Below are 12,696 nucleotides of genomic sequence, written 5' to 3'. Positions count from 1 at the left end.
AGGCCGCGCCGCGACACATAAAGCAAATCAAGATCAGAAGTTGGGTTTAGAAGGGTTAATTTTCCTTCGATATGTCGCGCCGCGACATTTGGGGCCGCGCCGCGGCAATTCTGCTGGACAGATTCAGATTTTAGCTCAATTTAAGGGATTTTAAGGGGTAAGATGGTAAATTCATATGTGGATCTGATGGGAGCTTTAACTCTCAACCACATACTCATTTATTTCATTTTCTTTTCTATTTTCTTTCCTATTTCTCTCCCAAAACACAAAACCCACCTAGCTTGATCTTGAGATTTGAAGTTGGAGATTTGTGAATCGAACCTAGGAGCGAGATTTAAAGTTGTTCTCCTTGTTACTAGCTACAAGAAGATAGTCTCGGTAAGTTCTAACTCTAAGTTTTGAGTTTTAATTGGTTAATGACTAGGGTTTGGGTACTAGAGATTTGTAAGACCCATTTGGTGGTAAAATGGGCGAGTTTGGGTTATGTTGTTGCAATGAAACCCTAATAGCCATAATCTAGGGTTTTGGCCTTGTGATTTGAGGTTGTAAGTGCCAATTGGTGTGTTAGTCACTAATGCACTCTAAGATTTATGAAAGAAGTGTAAATGGGTAAGTTTGACTTGATTATGAGTCTAAGTAATGTAAAATGGGTCAAAATGTACTAGTTGACCTAATTAGATGAAATGGGTATGGATTACCCTAAGTTTTGTGTTAATTGAAGTTAATAGACCTTGATTCACTAGTCTTAGTGATTTAAGTCGAGACTTGGCCATTTATGGGCGGTTGTGAGTAGTTGAATCATTTAATGCAATTTGGGTCATTAAATGCTCAAGTGGGAGTATTGTGGTTAATCCCACTAGTTGTGAAATTGAATGTGCACTTAATGATTTAGGTACATTGCGTTGAAGCTCGGAAGTACTAGGTCATCATCCTTGTGACAAGGTGAGTGGAATAATTATATATGTATATATATGATTTATTTATTTGTGGGGTAAGGGTTTAAAGTTCGTTGTTGACGATACCGTACCCTAGAGTATATATGTGGGTTTAAAGTTCGTTGTTGACGATACCACATTAATATAAACGTATGGAATTTAAGTTCGATGTTGACGATGCCATACGACTATAGTAGTGACGTTGGATGAGGGTTTAAAGTTCGATGTTGACGATACCTCATATGTGGGTTTAAAGTTCGGTGTTGACGATACCACATTATTATAGGCGAATGGGTTTTAAGTTCGATGTTGACGATACCATTCGTTAGGCTAGCCTTGAGATTTTGAATACTATAGATGTTGTGAACATCATCGTTATACTTGTATTATAGCATATTGTATTGTTGTGTTATATGCTATTGTTATACTAGCCTTGTTGTCGTGGTATTTAGCGTTATACATGTGAAAGGTATGCTAATTATGTAACTAGTATGTATGCGGATTTGGTAAGTGTTTGCAAGTAAGTAGGTTATATATATGTATGTATAATTGTTGCACTCACTAAGCCTTGCTTACCCTCTCGTTGTTTACCATTTTATAGGTTCCGGCTTGGACAAGGGTAAGGGCATACGTTTGGACTAGTGGTCTCCCGCTTATGTTGTCGGGGAGTGCTTGTGGTGTTGGCTTTTTGATGTTGGCCTAACATTTTGGGTAGTTTAGTCCCAAACCATGCTCATGTGTCGTTTGGATTATAAACTATCATCTGTAGTAGGTCAAACTTGTATCACATTTATTAATGGCCTTCGTGCCTTTTGTAAACACTAAACTTGATGTATGTTTCAACGAAACGTGTGAAATGGTTTACACATTTAATTGGCGCGTAAACGTGTATTATTATTATAAAAAAAAAAATTATCGTATGGAATACGGGTTGGGTTGTTTCAAGTGGTATCAGAGCATGGTCTAAGGGATTTAGGCGACTTGAGATAGGTGCCTAGACTTAGACTTTATTGTGTATGCGCATTATGCGGGACTTGTAGGAGGCGGGTCGGACCGGGGATCGGTTAGTGCTTAGGTTTATGTGAACTAACCTTGCACTAATTGTTTTGTGTTGTGTTTAGCAATTCATCAAGCGAGATAGACGTTGTACTAGCAAGTTAATGCGACGTGCTCGCGTAACAATGATTAGCTACCATTGTTACGGGTTCAAATCGTGTCAAACAAGCGATGTACGACGATTGTTGAGCAAGATGGGGTAGTGTGGTGTATATGTATATACTTATGTGTTAAGTCCTATCGATTCGTTGTTTAATCTTTTCCATCTTATAGAATGAAGATGAGAAACGGACATGATATTAACGGCGGAGGTACTAGTGAAGACGCCGGGTTCACGGCCAAGGTTGAGGCCATTATTAAAAGGCAAAAAGCGGAATTCCTTGAGGATGTCCGAAAGGTTTTTCAAGAATCGGTTGATGGGCAAGTAACCGAAATGATAAATGAGCGAATGAATGCCGCAATCGAGGAGGCATTAGAAGCTAGAAACATTCATCCTCGTGGTGAAGGGGGTTATGGTAATGGTGGTCATGGAAGGCGAGATTTCCACTACAAAAACTTCAAGGATGCTCAACCTCCGATGTTTAATGGACTACGAGATCCGTTGAAAAGCACATGTTGGATTTCCGATATCGAGGGAGCTTTCCGTACCGCGGAATGTCCTCCCGAGAAGAAGGCAATGTATGGTTCTAGCATGTTACGAGAAGAGGCGAAGTTGTGGTGGGATGATAAAATCCAATTATATGGTGAGGAACAATGCATGAGCTTGACGTGGGAGGAGTTTAAGAAGGAATTCTTCAAAGAATACCGAACTTCTTCCGACCTCGATAGAATCCGGGACGAGTTGCACAATTTGCAACAAGGTTCAATGGACTTGGTTACTCTCAAGTCTACCTTCTTGGCAAAGACTCGTTTTTGCCCGGAATATGTTGGTGATGATCACAAGCTAATGAAGGATTTTTATCGTACTTTGAATGACGAGTTCAAGGGTAAGATTAGTCGGGGGATGGCTAAGACTTTTGAAGAGCTATACGAGTTGGCTCGGGGTTTTGAGCCGGAGGTTCCAAGAAAAAGCGATTTCACTTTTTCAAAAAGAAAGTTTGAAGGTTCGAGTCATTCGAATTTTTCAAATAAAAAGAACAAGAACAAAAAGGGTTCCGAAAGTGTCAATAGTGTGAAGAAGGGCGCTACCGGTGGTTTTGGGAACTTTGTCCCTACTTGCTACAATTGTGGGGTACGTGGACATATGGCTCGAGATTGTTCGAAGCCAAATTCAACAAACAAGCTCACTTGTTTTAATTGCAACAAAGAAGGACACCGAAAGTCAGAGTGTCCCGATTTGAACAACGATAATGTTAAAAGGCTAGAGAAGTCGGCGGGTACGGCTCGAGGGCGAAACTATTTGATGACGAATGACGAAGCCAAGCAATCCCACGATGTTGTCTCAGGTACTTTTATGGTTAACTCTAATCCAGCAAGGATTTTATTTGATAGCGGTGCAAATTTGTCATTTGTATCTCCAAAATTTGTGCCTAAACTTGATAGACCGTTAGCTAAGTTAAGTCGTCCGGTAGAAGTTGAAATAGCGGACGGCAAGACGGTGCTAGTGGTTGATGTGTGCAAGAACTGTGACGTTGTTTTTGGTGCCGAAAACTTTAAAATTGATCTTATCCCTATGACGTTGGGCGATTTTGATATCGTTGTTGGCATGGATTGGCTCGATCGAAATAGAGCCGATATTGCATGCCATGATAAATTTATCCGCGTGAAGACCCCAAGTGGGGGAGAGTTAGTTATTTACGGCGATAAACGAAGAAGACTTGTGCCGATATGTTCTTTTGCACGGGCACGTCGTTTTCTTGTTAGTGGTGGCATGGCTTTTCTTGCCCATGTTGTTGATACTCGTGATGAGCCTCCACCTATTCGTGAAATTCCGGTTGTTAGTGAATTCGAAGACGTTTTTCCGGACGAATTACCGGGTGTTCCGGCGGAAAGACAGGTTGAGTTTCGTATTGAGTTGGTTCCGGGAGCTACTCCCATTGCTAAAACTCCTTATCGTTTAGCACCAACGAAAATGCAAGAGTTGTTAAATCAAACCCAAGAGTTGCTCGAGAAGGGTTTTATTCGACCGAGTGCTTCGCCATGGGGCGCTCCGGTGTTATTTGTGAAGAAGAAAGATGGTAGTATGCGTATGTGCATTGATTACCGTGAGTTGAATAAAGTGACGATCAAGAATCGTTATCCATTACCTAGGATTGACGATTTATTTGATCAACTTCAAGGTGCAACGTATTTCTCTAAGATCGACCTACGGTCCGGCTATCACCAAATGCGGGTCCGTGAGGAAGACATAGAGAAGACGGCTTTTCGAACGCGTTACGGGCATTACAAGTTTGTAGTTATGCCCTTTGGTCTTACGAATGCACCGGCGGCATTCATGGATCTTATTAACCGAGTGTGCCAACCTATGTTGGACAAGTCGGTAATAGTGTTCATTGACGACATACTAGTCTACTCGAAAAGTATGAACGAACATGAACATCATTTGCGTGAAGTATTGAAGACGCTACGAAAGGAGAAGTTGTATGCAAAGTTCTCCAAATGTGAATTTTGGCTAAGGGAAGTTCAATTCCTTGGTCATATTGTGAATGAGAATGGTATTCAAGTAGATCCGGGGAAGATCGAGATGGTGAAGAGTTGGGGACGACCGACTACGCCTACGGAAATCCGAAGTTTTCTCGGATTGGCCGGTTATTATCGTCGGTTTATCCAAGACTTTTCTAAGATTGCTTCTCCATTGACGAAGTTGACGAGAAAGAACACGAGATTTAATTGGGAGAACGAGCAAGAAATTGCTTTTCAATTGTTAAAAGAGAAGTTGTGTCAAGCTCCGGTGTTAGTGTTGCCGGAAGGTGTAGAAGACATGACGGTCTATTGTGATGCGTCTTTAAATGGGCTCGGGTGTGTTCTAATGCAAAGAGGTAAGGTCATCGCTTATGTCTCTCGACAATTAAAAGAACACGAAATGAGATATCCGACTCATGATCTTGAGTTGGCGGCGGTAGTGCATGCGTTGAAAATTTGGCGCCATTACTTGTATGGTGTCAAGTGTACGATTTATTCGGATCATAAGAGTTTGAAACATCTCTTTAATCAACGAGATTTGAATTATCGCCAACGTAGGTGGATGGACGTGGTGAAAGACTACGATTGTGAGATACTTTATCATCCGGGTAAGGCGAATGTGGTCGCGGATGCGTTGAGTCGAAAGAGTCAACATCCGGCGATAAAAGTGGGGTCGTTACGTTTGATTATTACCAACGATTTTCTTGAAAAGCTTGGTGAGATTCAAATAGAGGCTTATGTTCACAACAAGCATACGAAGCGAATCGTGGGCCAAACGGAGTTTATTACTATGGGTCCGCGTGGTTTGTTGTCCTTCCAAGGAAGGGTGTGGGTGCCTAAGATGGGTGATTACCGACGAGTGCTACTTGATGAAGCACATAAGTCAAAATACTCCATTCATCCGGGCGCGACGAAAATGTATCTTGACTTGAAGAAAGATTATTGGTGGCCGGGCATGAAGCGTGATGTTGTAAAGTATGTTGAGCAATGCGTCACGTGTTTGCAAGTAAAAGCCGAACACCAAAAGCCGTATGGTAAATTACAACCGTTAGAAATCCCGAAATGGAAATGGGAGCACATTATCATGGATTTCATTACAAAGTTACCTAAAACGGCGAGAACCCAATTCGATTCGATTTGGGTTATAGTTGACCGATTGACAAAAAGCGCTTTGTTTCTTCCCATTAAAGAAGCGATATCGTCGGAGACCTTGGCTAAGTTGTTTATCAAGGAAGTGGTCTCTCGACATGGGGTTCCCATATCTATTATTTCGGATCGAGATACCCGTTTTACATCTCGGTTTTGGGAAAAGTTTCATGAAGATATGGGTACGCAATTGAAGTTGAGCACGGCATATCATCCTCAAACGGACGGTCAAACCGAACGTACAAATCAAACATTGGAAGATATGTTACGGGCATGTATTATTGATTTCGGTGGTAGTTGGGACGAGCATTTACCTTTGGTGGAATTCTCGTACAATAATAGTTATCATACTAGTATCGGGATGCCACCGTATGAGATGCTTTATGGGCGAAGGTGTCGAACTCCGATTTGTTGGGGTGAAGTGGGACAAAGGAAATCGGGAGTACCGATTTGGTCTTAGAGACGAATAGTAAGATTGCCGTGATTCGAGAGCATTTGAAAAAGGCTCAAGATAGGCAAAAGTCGTATGCCGACAAACGTAGACGAACGATCGAATTTCAAGAAGGTGACATGGTGATGCTTAAGGTTTCGCCATGGAAAGGTATTATTCGATTCCAGAAACGAGGAAAGTTAGCTCCTCGGTTTATTGGACCGTTTAAGGTTTTAGCTCGTGTTGGTGAAGTCGCGTATCGTTTGGAATTACCCGAAGAGCTTGCGGGGATCCATAATACATTTCAAGTTTCCCACCTCCGTAAGTGTCTTGTGGATGATTCATCTTGGGTGCCCTTAGACGAGATCGAGCTAAACAATAAGTTAGAATATATTGAGGAACCGATTGCCATACTTGATGAGAAGGTCAAAAGGTTGAGACATAAAGAGGTAAGGACTTTTAAAGTTCAATGGCGTCGTAGTAAGGGTTCCGAGTTCACTTGGGAGCCCGAAGAGTTTGTGTTGGTTTATCTTCCTTCTTGTCACGCGGCTTGGATCGCGAGGACGCGCTCCGATTCAAGTGGGGGAGAGTTGTAACATCCCGTTTTCCCGTACGTGTCTTAAGGTACTTATTTTATTGATTTAGAACATTATATATTGCTCGTATATGTGTTTAAACGCTTCAAAGTGTTAATTGTTATATTACGCATGAGAATGTATAGGTGTACGAGTATACACATGGTTTCGGTGAGGTATTAAGTCTTGTGGGGCTTAAAGTTGGAGTTTAGTGTATAAGATAAGCGTGAACGAAGCTTAAAAGTCGTATAAATCGATATTTGGTTTTTCATAGTCGAAGTGGTCAGGTGGAGGCTAATGCCGCGCCGCGGAGGCCTTTGTCGCGCCGCGACAAACAACGCTAACCAATTTCAGAAAAAGTATTAAGACAGCTCGAAAACTTAGTTAAATGCCGCGCCGCGGCATAGAAGGCCGCGCCGCGACACATAAAGCAAATCAAGATCAGAAGTTGGGTTAAGAAGGGTTCATTTTCCTTCGATATGTCGCGCCGCGACATTTGGGGCCGCGCCGCGGCAATTCTGCTGGACAGATTCGGATTTTAGCTCAATTTAAGGGATTTTAAGGGGTAAGATGGTAAATTCATATGTGGATCTGATGGGAGCTTTAACTCTCAACCACATACTCATTTATTTCATTTTCTTTTCTATTTTCTTTCCTATTTCTCTCCCAAAACACAAAACCCACCTAGCTTGATCTTGAGATTTGAAGTTGGAGATTTGTGAATCGAACCTAGGAGCGAGATTTAAAGTTGTTCTCCTTGTTACTAGCTACAAGAAGATAGTCTCGGTAAGTTCTAACTCTAAGTTTTGAGTTTTAATTGGTTAATGACTAGGGTTTGGGTACTAGAGATTTGTAAGACCCAGTTGGTGGTAAAATGGGCGAGTTTGGGTTATGTTGTTGCAATGAAACCCTAATAGCCATAATCTAGGGTTTTGGCCTTGTGATTTGAGGTTGTAAGTGCCAATTGGTGTGTTAGTCACTAATGCACTCTAAGATTTATGAAAGAAGTGTAAATGGGTAAGTTTGACTTGATTATGAGTCTAAGTAATGTAAAATGGGTCAAAATGTACTAGTTGACCTAATTAGATGAAATGGGTATGGATTACCCTAAGTTTTGTGTTAATTGAAGTTAATAGACCTTGATTCACTAGTCTTAGTGATTTAAGTCGAGACTTGGCCATTTATGGGCGGTTGTGAGTAGTTGAATCATTTAATGCAATTTGGGTCATTAAATGCTCAAGTGGGAGTATTGTGGTTAATCCCACTAGTTGTGAAATTGAATGTGCACTTAATGATTTAGGTACATTGCGTTGAAGCTCGGAAGTACTAGGTCATCATCCTTGTGACAAGGTGAGTGGAATAATTATATATGTATATATATGATTTATTTATTTGTGGGGTAAGGGTTTAAAGTTCGTTGTTGACGATACCGTACCCTAGAGTATATATGTGGGTTTAAAGTTCGTTGTTGACGATACCACATTAATATAAACGTATGGAATTTAAGTTCGATGTTGACGATGCCATACGACTATAGTAGTGACGTTGGATGAGGGTTTAAAGTTCGATGTTGACGATACCTCATATGTGGGTTTAAAGTTCGGTGTTGACGATACCACATTATTATAGGCGAATGGGTTTTAAGTTCGATGTTGACGATACCATTCGTTAGGCTAGCCTTGAGATTTTGAATACTATAGATGTTGTGAACATCATCGTTATACTTGTATTATAGCATATTGTATTGTTGTGTTATATGCTATTGTTATACTAGCCTTGTTGTCGTGGTATTTAGCGTTATACATGTGAAAGGTATGCTAATTATGTAACTAGTATGTATGCGGATTTGGTAAGTGTTTGCAAGTAAGTAGGTTATATATATGTATGTATAATTGTTGCACTCACTAAGCCTTGCTTACCCTCTCGTTGTTTACCATTTTATAGGTTCCGGCTTGGACAAGGGTAAGGGCATACGTTTGGACTAGTGGTCTCCCGCTTATGTTGTCGGGGAGTGCTTGTGGTGTTGGCTTTTTGATGTTGGCCTAACGTTTTGGGTAGTTTAGTCCCAAACCATGCTCATGTGTCGTTTGGATTATAAACTATCATCTGTAGTAGGTCAAACTTGTATCACATTTATTAATGGCTTTCGTGCCTTTTGTAAACACTAAACTTGATGTATGTTTCAACGAAATGTGTGAAATGGTTTACACATTTAATTGGCGCGTAAATGTGTATTATTATTATAAAAAAAAAATTATCGTATGGAATACGGGTTGGGTTGTTTCAAATTCTAAAGCTAAATATATTTATTTCATAATAAAAGTATTATTAAAAGAATCTTTACTCGTTCATTTTCAAGTGAATCACCTCTTTCTTAAATAAACCTCTTATAATACTCTAACATTCGAATATTACTTGTACTCAAATCTTTCATTTACTACAAATTTGCACTTTTGATTTCATCTTTTTCTGTAATGTAAGCATTTGATTTAGCAATCATTAACACGAGACGGAAGTGACATTACATCAAACCCTTCATAAACATCGCCGCCGTTGCAGATTTCAGATCTGGAGTGGCACCTTTCCGATGAGTTGCTTGTAATTCCGACGAGTTGGTTATTAGGTTTTTCGAATTGGCTGTTGGGTAATTTCCGCCGCCGTAATCGCTAAACATTTTAAATGAAATCAGATCTAGGGTTGGTTGTTGAATCGCTAACATTACAGGAAAATTGATATGTCTATGAATCGGTGACGAGTTGGTTGTTGGGTTTGACAATAGATGATTAGAAAAAGTACATAATATTATCTCTGTGTTGTGATCTGAGTAGGAATAAAGTACAGAAGATGAAGTAATTTAGTTTTCTAAAATCGATACGATCGTCATGTTAATACTCTGTATTAGTTTTGTTTCCCAACTGTTCAAAGAAAAAAAGTTAGTTTAGTGATTTCGTTTAAATTTGTTTTAATTTTTAATGATTTTGTTTTTTTCATTTTAGTTTTTAATGTGTTGAAATCTTTTGGGTATTTTGATGGATGGTTGAGGATGAAGTCCTGGTTTAATAATTAATATCGAAAAATAGAAGATGAAGATAAAAGTGAAAGAGAAAGAATGAAAACATGTGAATTGACGAAAATACTCTCACATGTCATGCACACAATTCTACTTAACTGAAAAACATTAACGATCGTCTGTGTCAAGGTCATTCGTGTTGCAATTGCAAAGTTCAATGTCATTCAAGTCAAAATTAAAGAAAAAGGTCATCCATGCAATTTTTTGACAAACTTTAAGGATCAACCGCGTAATTTTGTCTATTATGATCATAATTAATATAAAAACATAAAGATGGAAAGATTTGAACTTGAGCAACAATATTATATAAACTCTTGGAATTATTCTGAAAGCCACTAATCCAACACTATTTTTATGTACAATAACCATAAAATGAATATATAGCTCAAAAGTTTGGGGGGGCTTGAGCCCTCCCCTGCCCCCAACAAAGCTTCGCCATGTAACATCCCGCCTTTTTCCGTTTACTTTTCCGTTTAACTATTTATGTTCCGTTATATGTTTATAACACGTCTCGTTGATACGCGTTTCAAATTATCTTGTTTAGGTAACTTAACGCACCCGATTAAAACATGAGGGACTAAACTTGTCAAAGTGTCAAAGAAACCACTAGGTCAAAGTGGTGGTCAACACCCTTTCTATCCACTCATTCACATTTTCATTTCATTTTCCTTTATTTCTCCTACTTTCACATTTTCCTTAAATTTGCTCCATCAAAGAATCATCATCTTAAATCGAGCTAGTGATTATCTTGCCAAACAAATTACGTATTTAAACTCCTCGTGATCTCCTCTTCGATTCCATACCAACCTCATTACATTTGGGTAACTTTCTAAAATCACTAATTTTATGTGTTCTTGAGATTTTTGAGTTAAAAGGTTGTTAATTAGTGTCTATGGCTCAAGTCTAGTTTGTTTATGTGATTTGTATGCTTGTTCTTGCCATTTTGGTGTAACTAGTTCATATGGAAAGTTAACATGCTTAATCTTGAGTTTTAAGTGTTCATATGTTGTTAGATGCTAAGACTTCATGTTTTAATCTTGTTCTTAGTGTTACTAGCTCCATTATGATGTAAAGATTGATCAAGAAACCCCTTAAACTTGATTATGAAATTTGGTGACTTTTGGTCAGGGTTTCACGAACTAGGAATGGATTTTTGATGCATTAAATGACATGAGGTGTTAATTGTAAGTGTTAGGTTGTGTTGTATGCTTAATTACCTTCGAAACGGCATATTGTACATGTAATTTGGTTGCCAAATCATTAAATTGCAATATTGACTTGAATGCATTGATTATGGAACATTAAATGCGGTTTTGTTTGTCATAAGTGCAAGCTTGATTGATGATATGTGTTTAGTTGCATTCCTTGTCAAAATACCCTTCCAACGATGTATGATAGGCGTTATAAGCGTTTGCGGGTCAAGAATTGTGTTAGAATTGGTTTTGGTTCGTGCACATTTAAAAAGCAGAAAAATAGCTGAAGCAGCAGGGTGGCGCGGCGCGCCATACCCCCCGCGCGGCGCGCCGATTGGGTCTGTCCAATTTGGTCAATTTTCGAATAATGTTTGCTATGCTACGCACCTCCGATTCACATGTAACTTGTCCTAGCATGCTCATACATGATTAAAAACCTCAGAAAAATAGTTCGGGACACGACCCGAGCGTGTTGACTTTTTCGTTGACTTTGACCGACCAAAGTTTGACTTTTTGTCAAACTTAACCAAATGATTTTTGCAACCTTCCTAACTTGTTTATATACTTGTATCTTGCATGAAACTTGACAATTTGATTTCACATGCTAAATAATCGAGTCGTAACGAGCCATAGGACTAATTGAACATCTTTGACCTATCGTGTTTACCGTTATTAATACAACCTATTTGTTTAGGTCAAGACTAGCATTGTTCTTTGCACACGTTACTTGTCGAAGTACTTTTTGGTTCGTGCATACAAGGTGAGATCATAGTCCCACTTTTACTCTTTTAAACTTACTTTTGGGATGAGAAAACATAAACGATTCTTTTGAACTAAGTGAACACAAGAACGGGAAAACAAACATTCTACATACGAGTTTAGAACGAAAATCCTCAATCCGATTATCATTAGTTACATCAGATGGTGTAAGCGAGAACTTATGTTATATGGCCATATGGGTTTGACAAACCCTCATTCAAACGGTTCGCTACCGTTTACGAATGAAATATATTTTCGGGAACAGTGTTGTTCTAGCACTAATTGATGGGGTATTCAACGGACGGAACGTTAAGCTTTGATAATTGGGTGCTCGTGAATATTAACTTTTAGAATGTACTATGGCTTTATCGATGTTGCAAATCTTGTGGTTCAACTTACTATTACTCATTTACTTGTTTAAACCTATGATTTCACCAACGTTTTCGTTGACAGATTCTCTATGTTTTTCTCAGGTCCTTGAACTTAGGTGATACATGCTTCCGCTCATACTATTTGATACTTGCATTGGATGTCGAGTATACTTGCATACGTGGAGCGTCTTTTTGACTACTTTTAATCGTGTCGCATGTGTTTCATACAAACTTTAAACATTGTTATGTACTTGTTATGGAAACTACTTTTGTAAACTTTGAAACACCCTTATTTATGAAATGAATGCGACATACTTTTCGGTCAAACTTTGTTATAAAGACTTACGACCATGTAATGGGACCATACGTAGATGACGCCGTCATTTGACGATTTGTCGGGGTCGCTACAAGTGGTATCAGAGCTTTGGTTGTAGGGATTTAGAGTTCATTGGTGTCAACCCCGAGTCTTAGGGTACATTGGTGAGTCTAGACTACAACCGGCATATAGACTTGACGTAGGAATTACTTGACTATTTGTG

Source organism: Rutidosis leptorrhynchoides, chromosome 3 (assembly GCF_046630445.1).
Source record: "Rutidosis leptorrhynchoides isolate AG116_Rl617_1_P2 chromosome 3, CSIRO_AGI_Rlap_v1, whole genome shotgun sequence".
Classification (NCBI taxonomy): domain Eukaryota; kingdom Viridiplantae; phylum Streptophyta; class Magnoliopsida; order Asterales; family Asteraceae; genus Rutidosis; species Rutidosis leptorrhynchoides.
The sequence above is the reverse complement of the archived record's forward strand: the minus strand, read 5'-3'. Positions refer to the sequence as shown.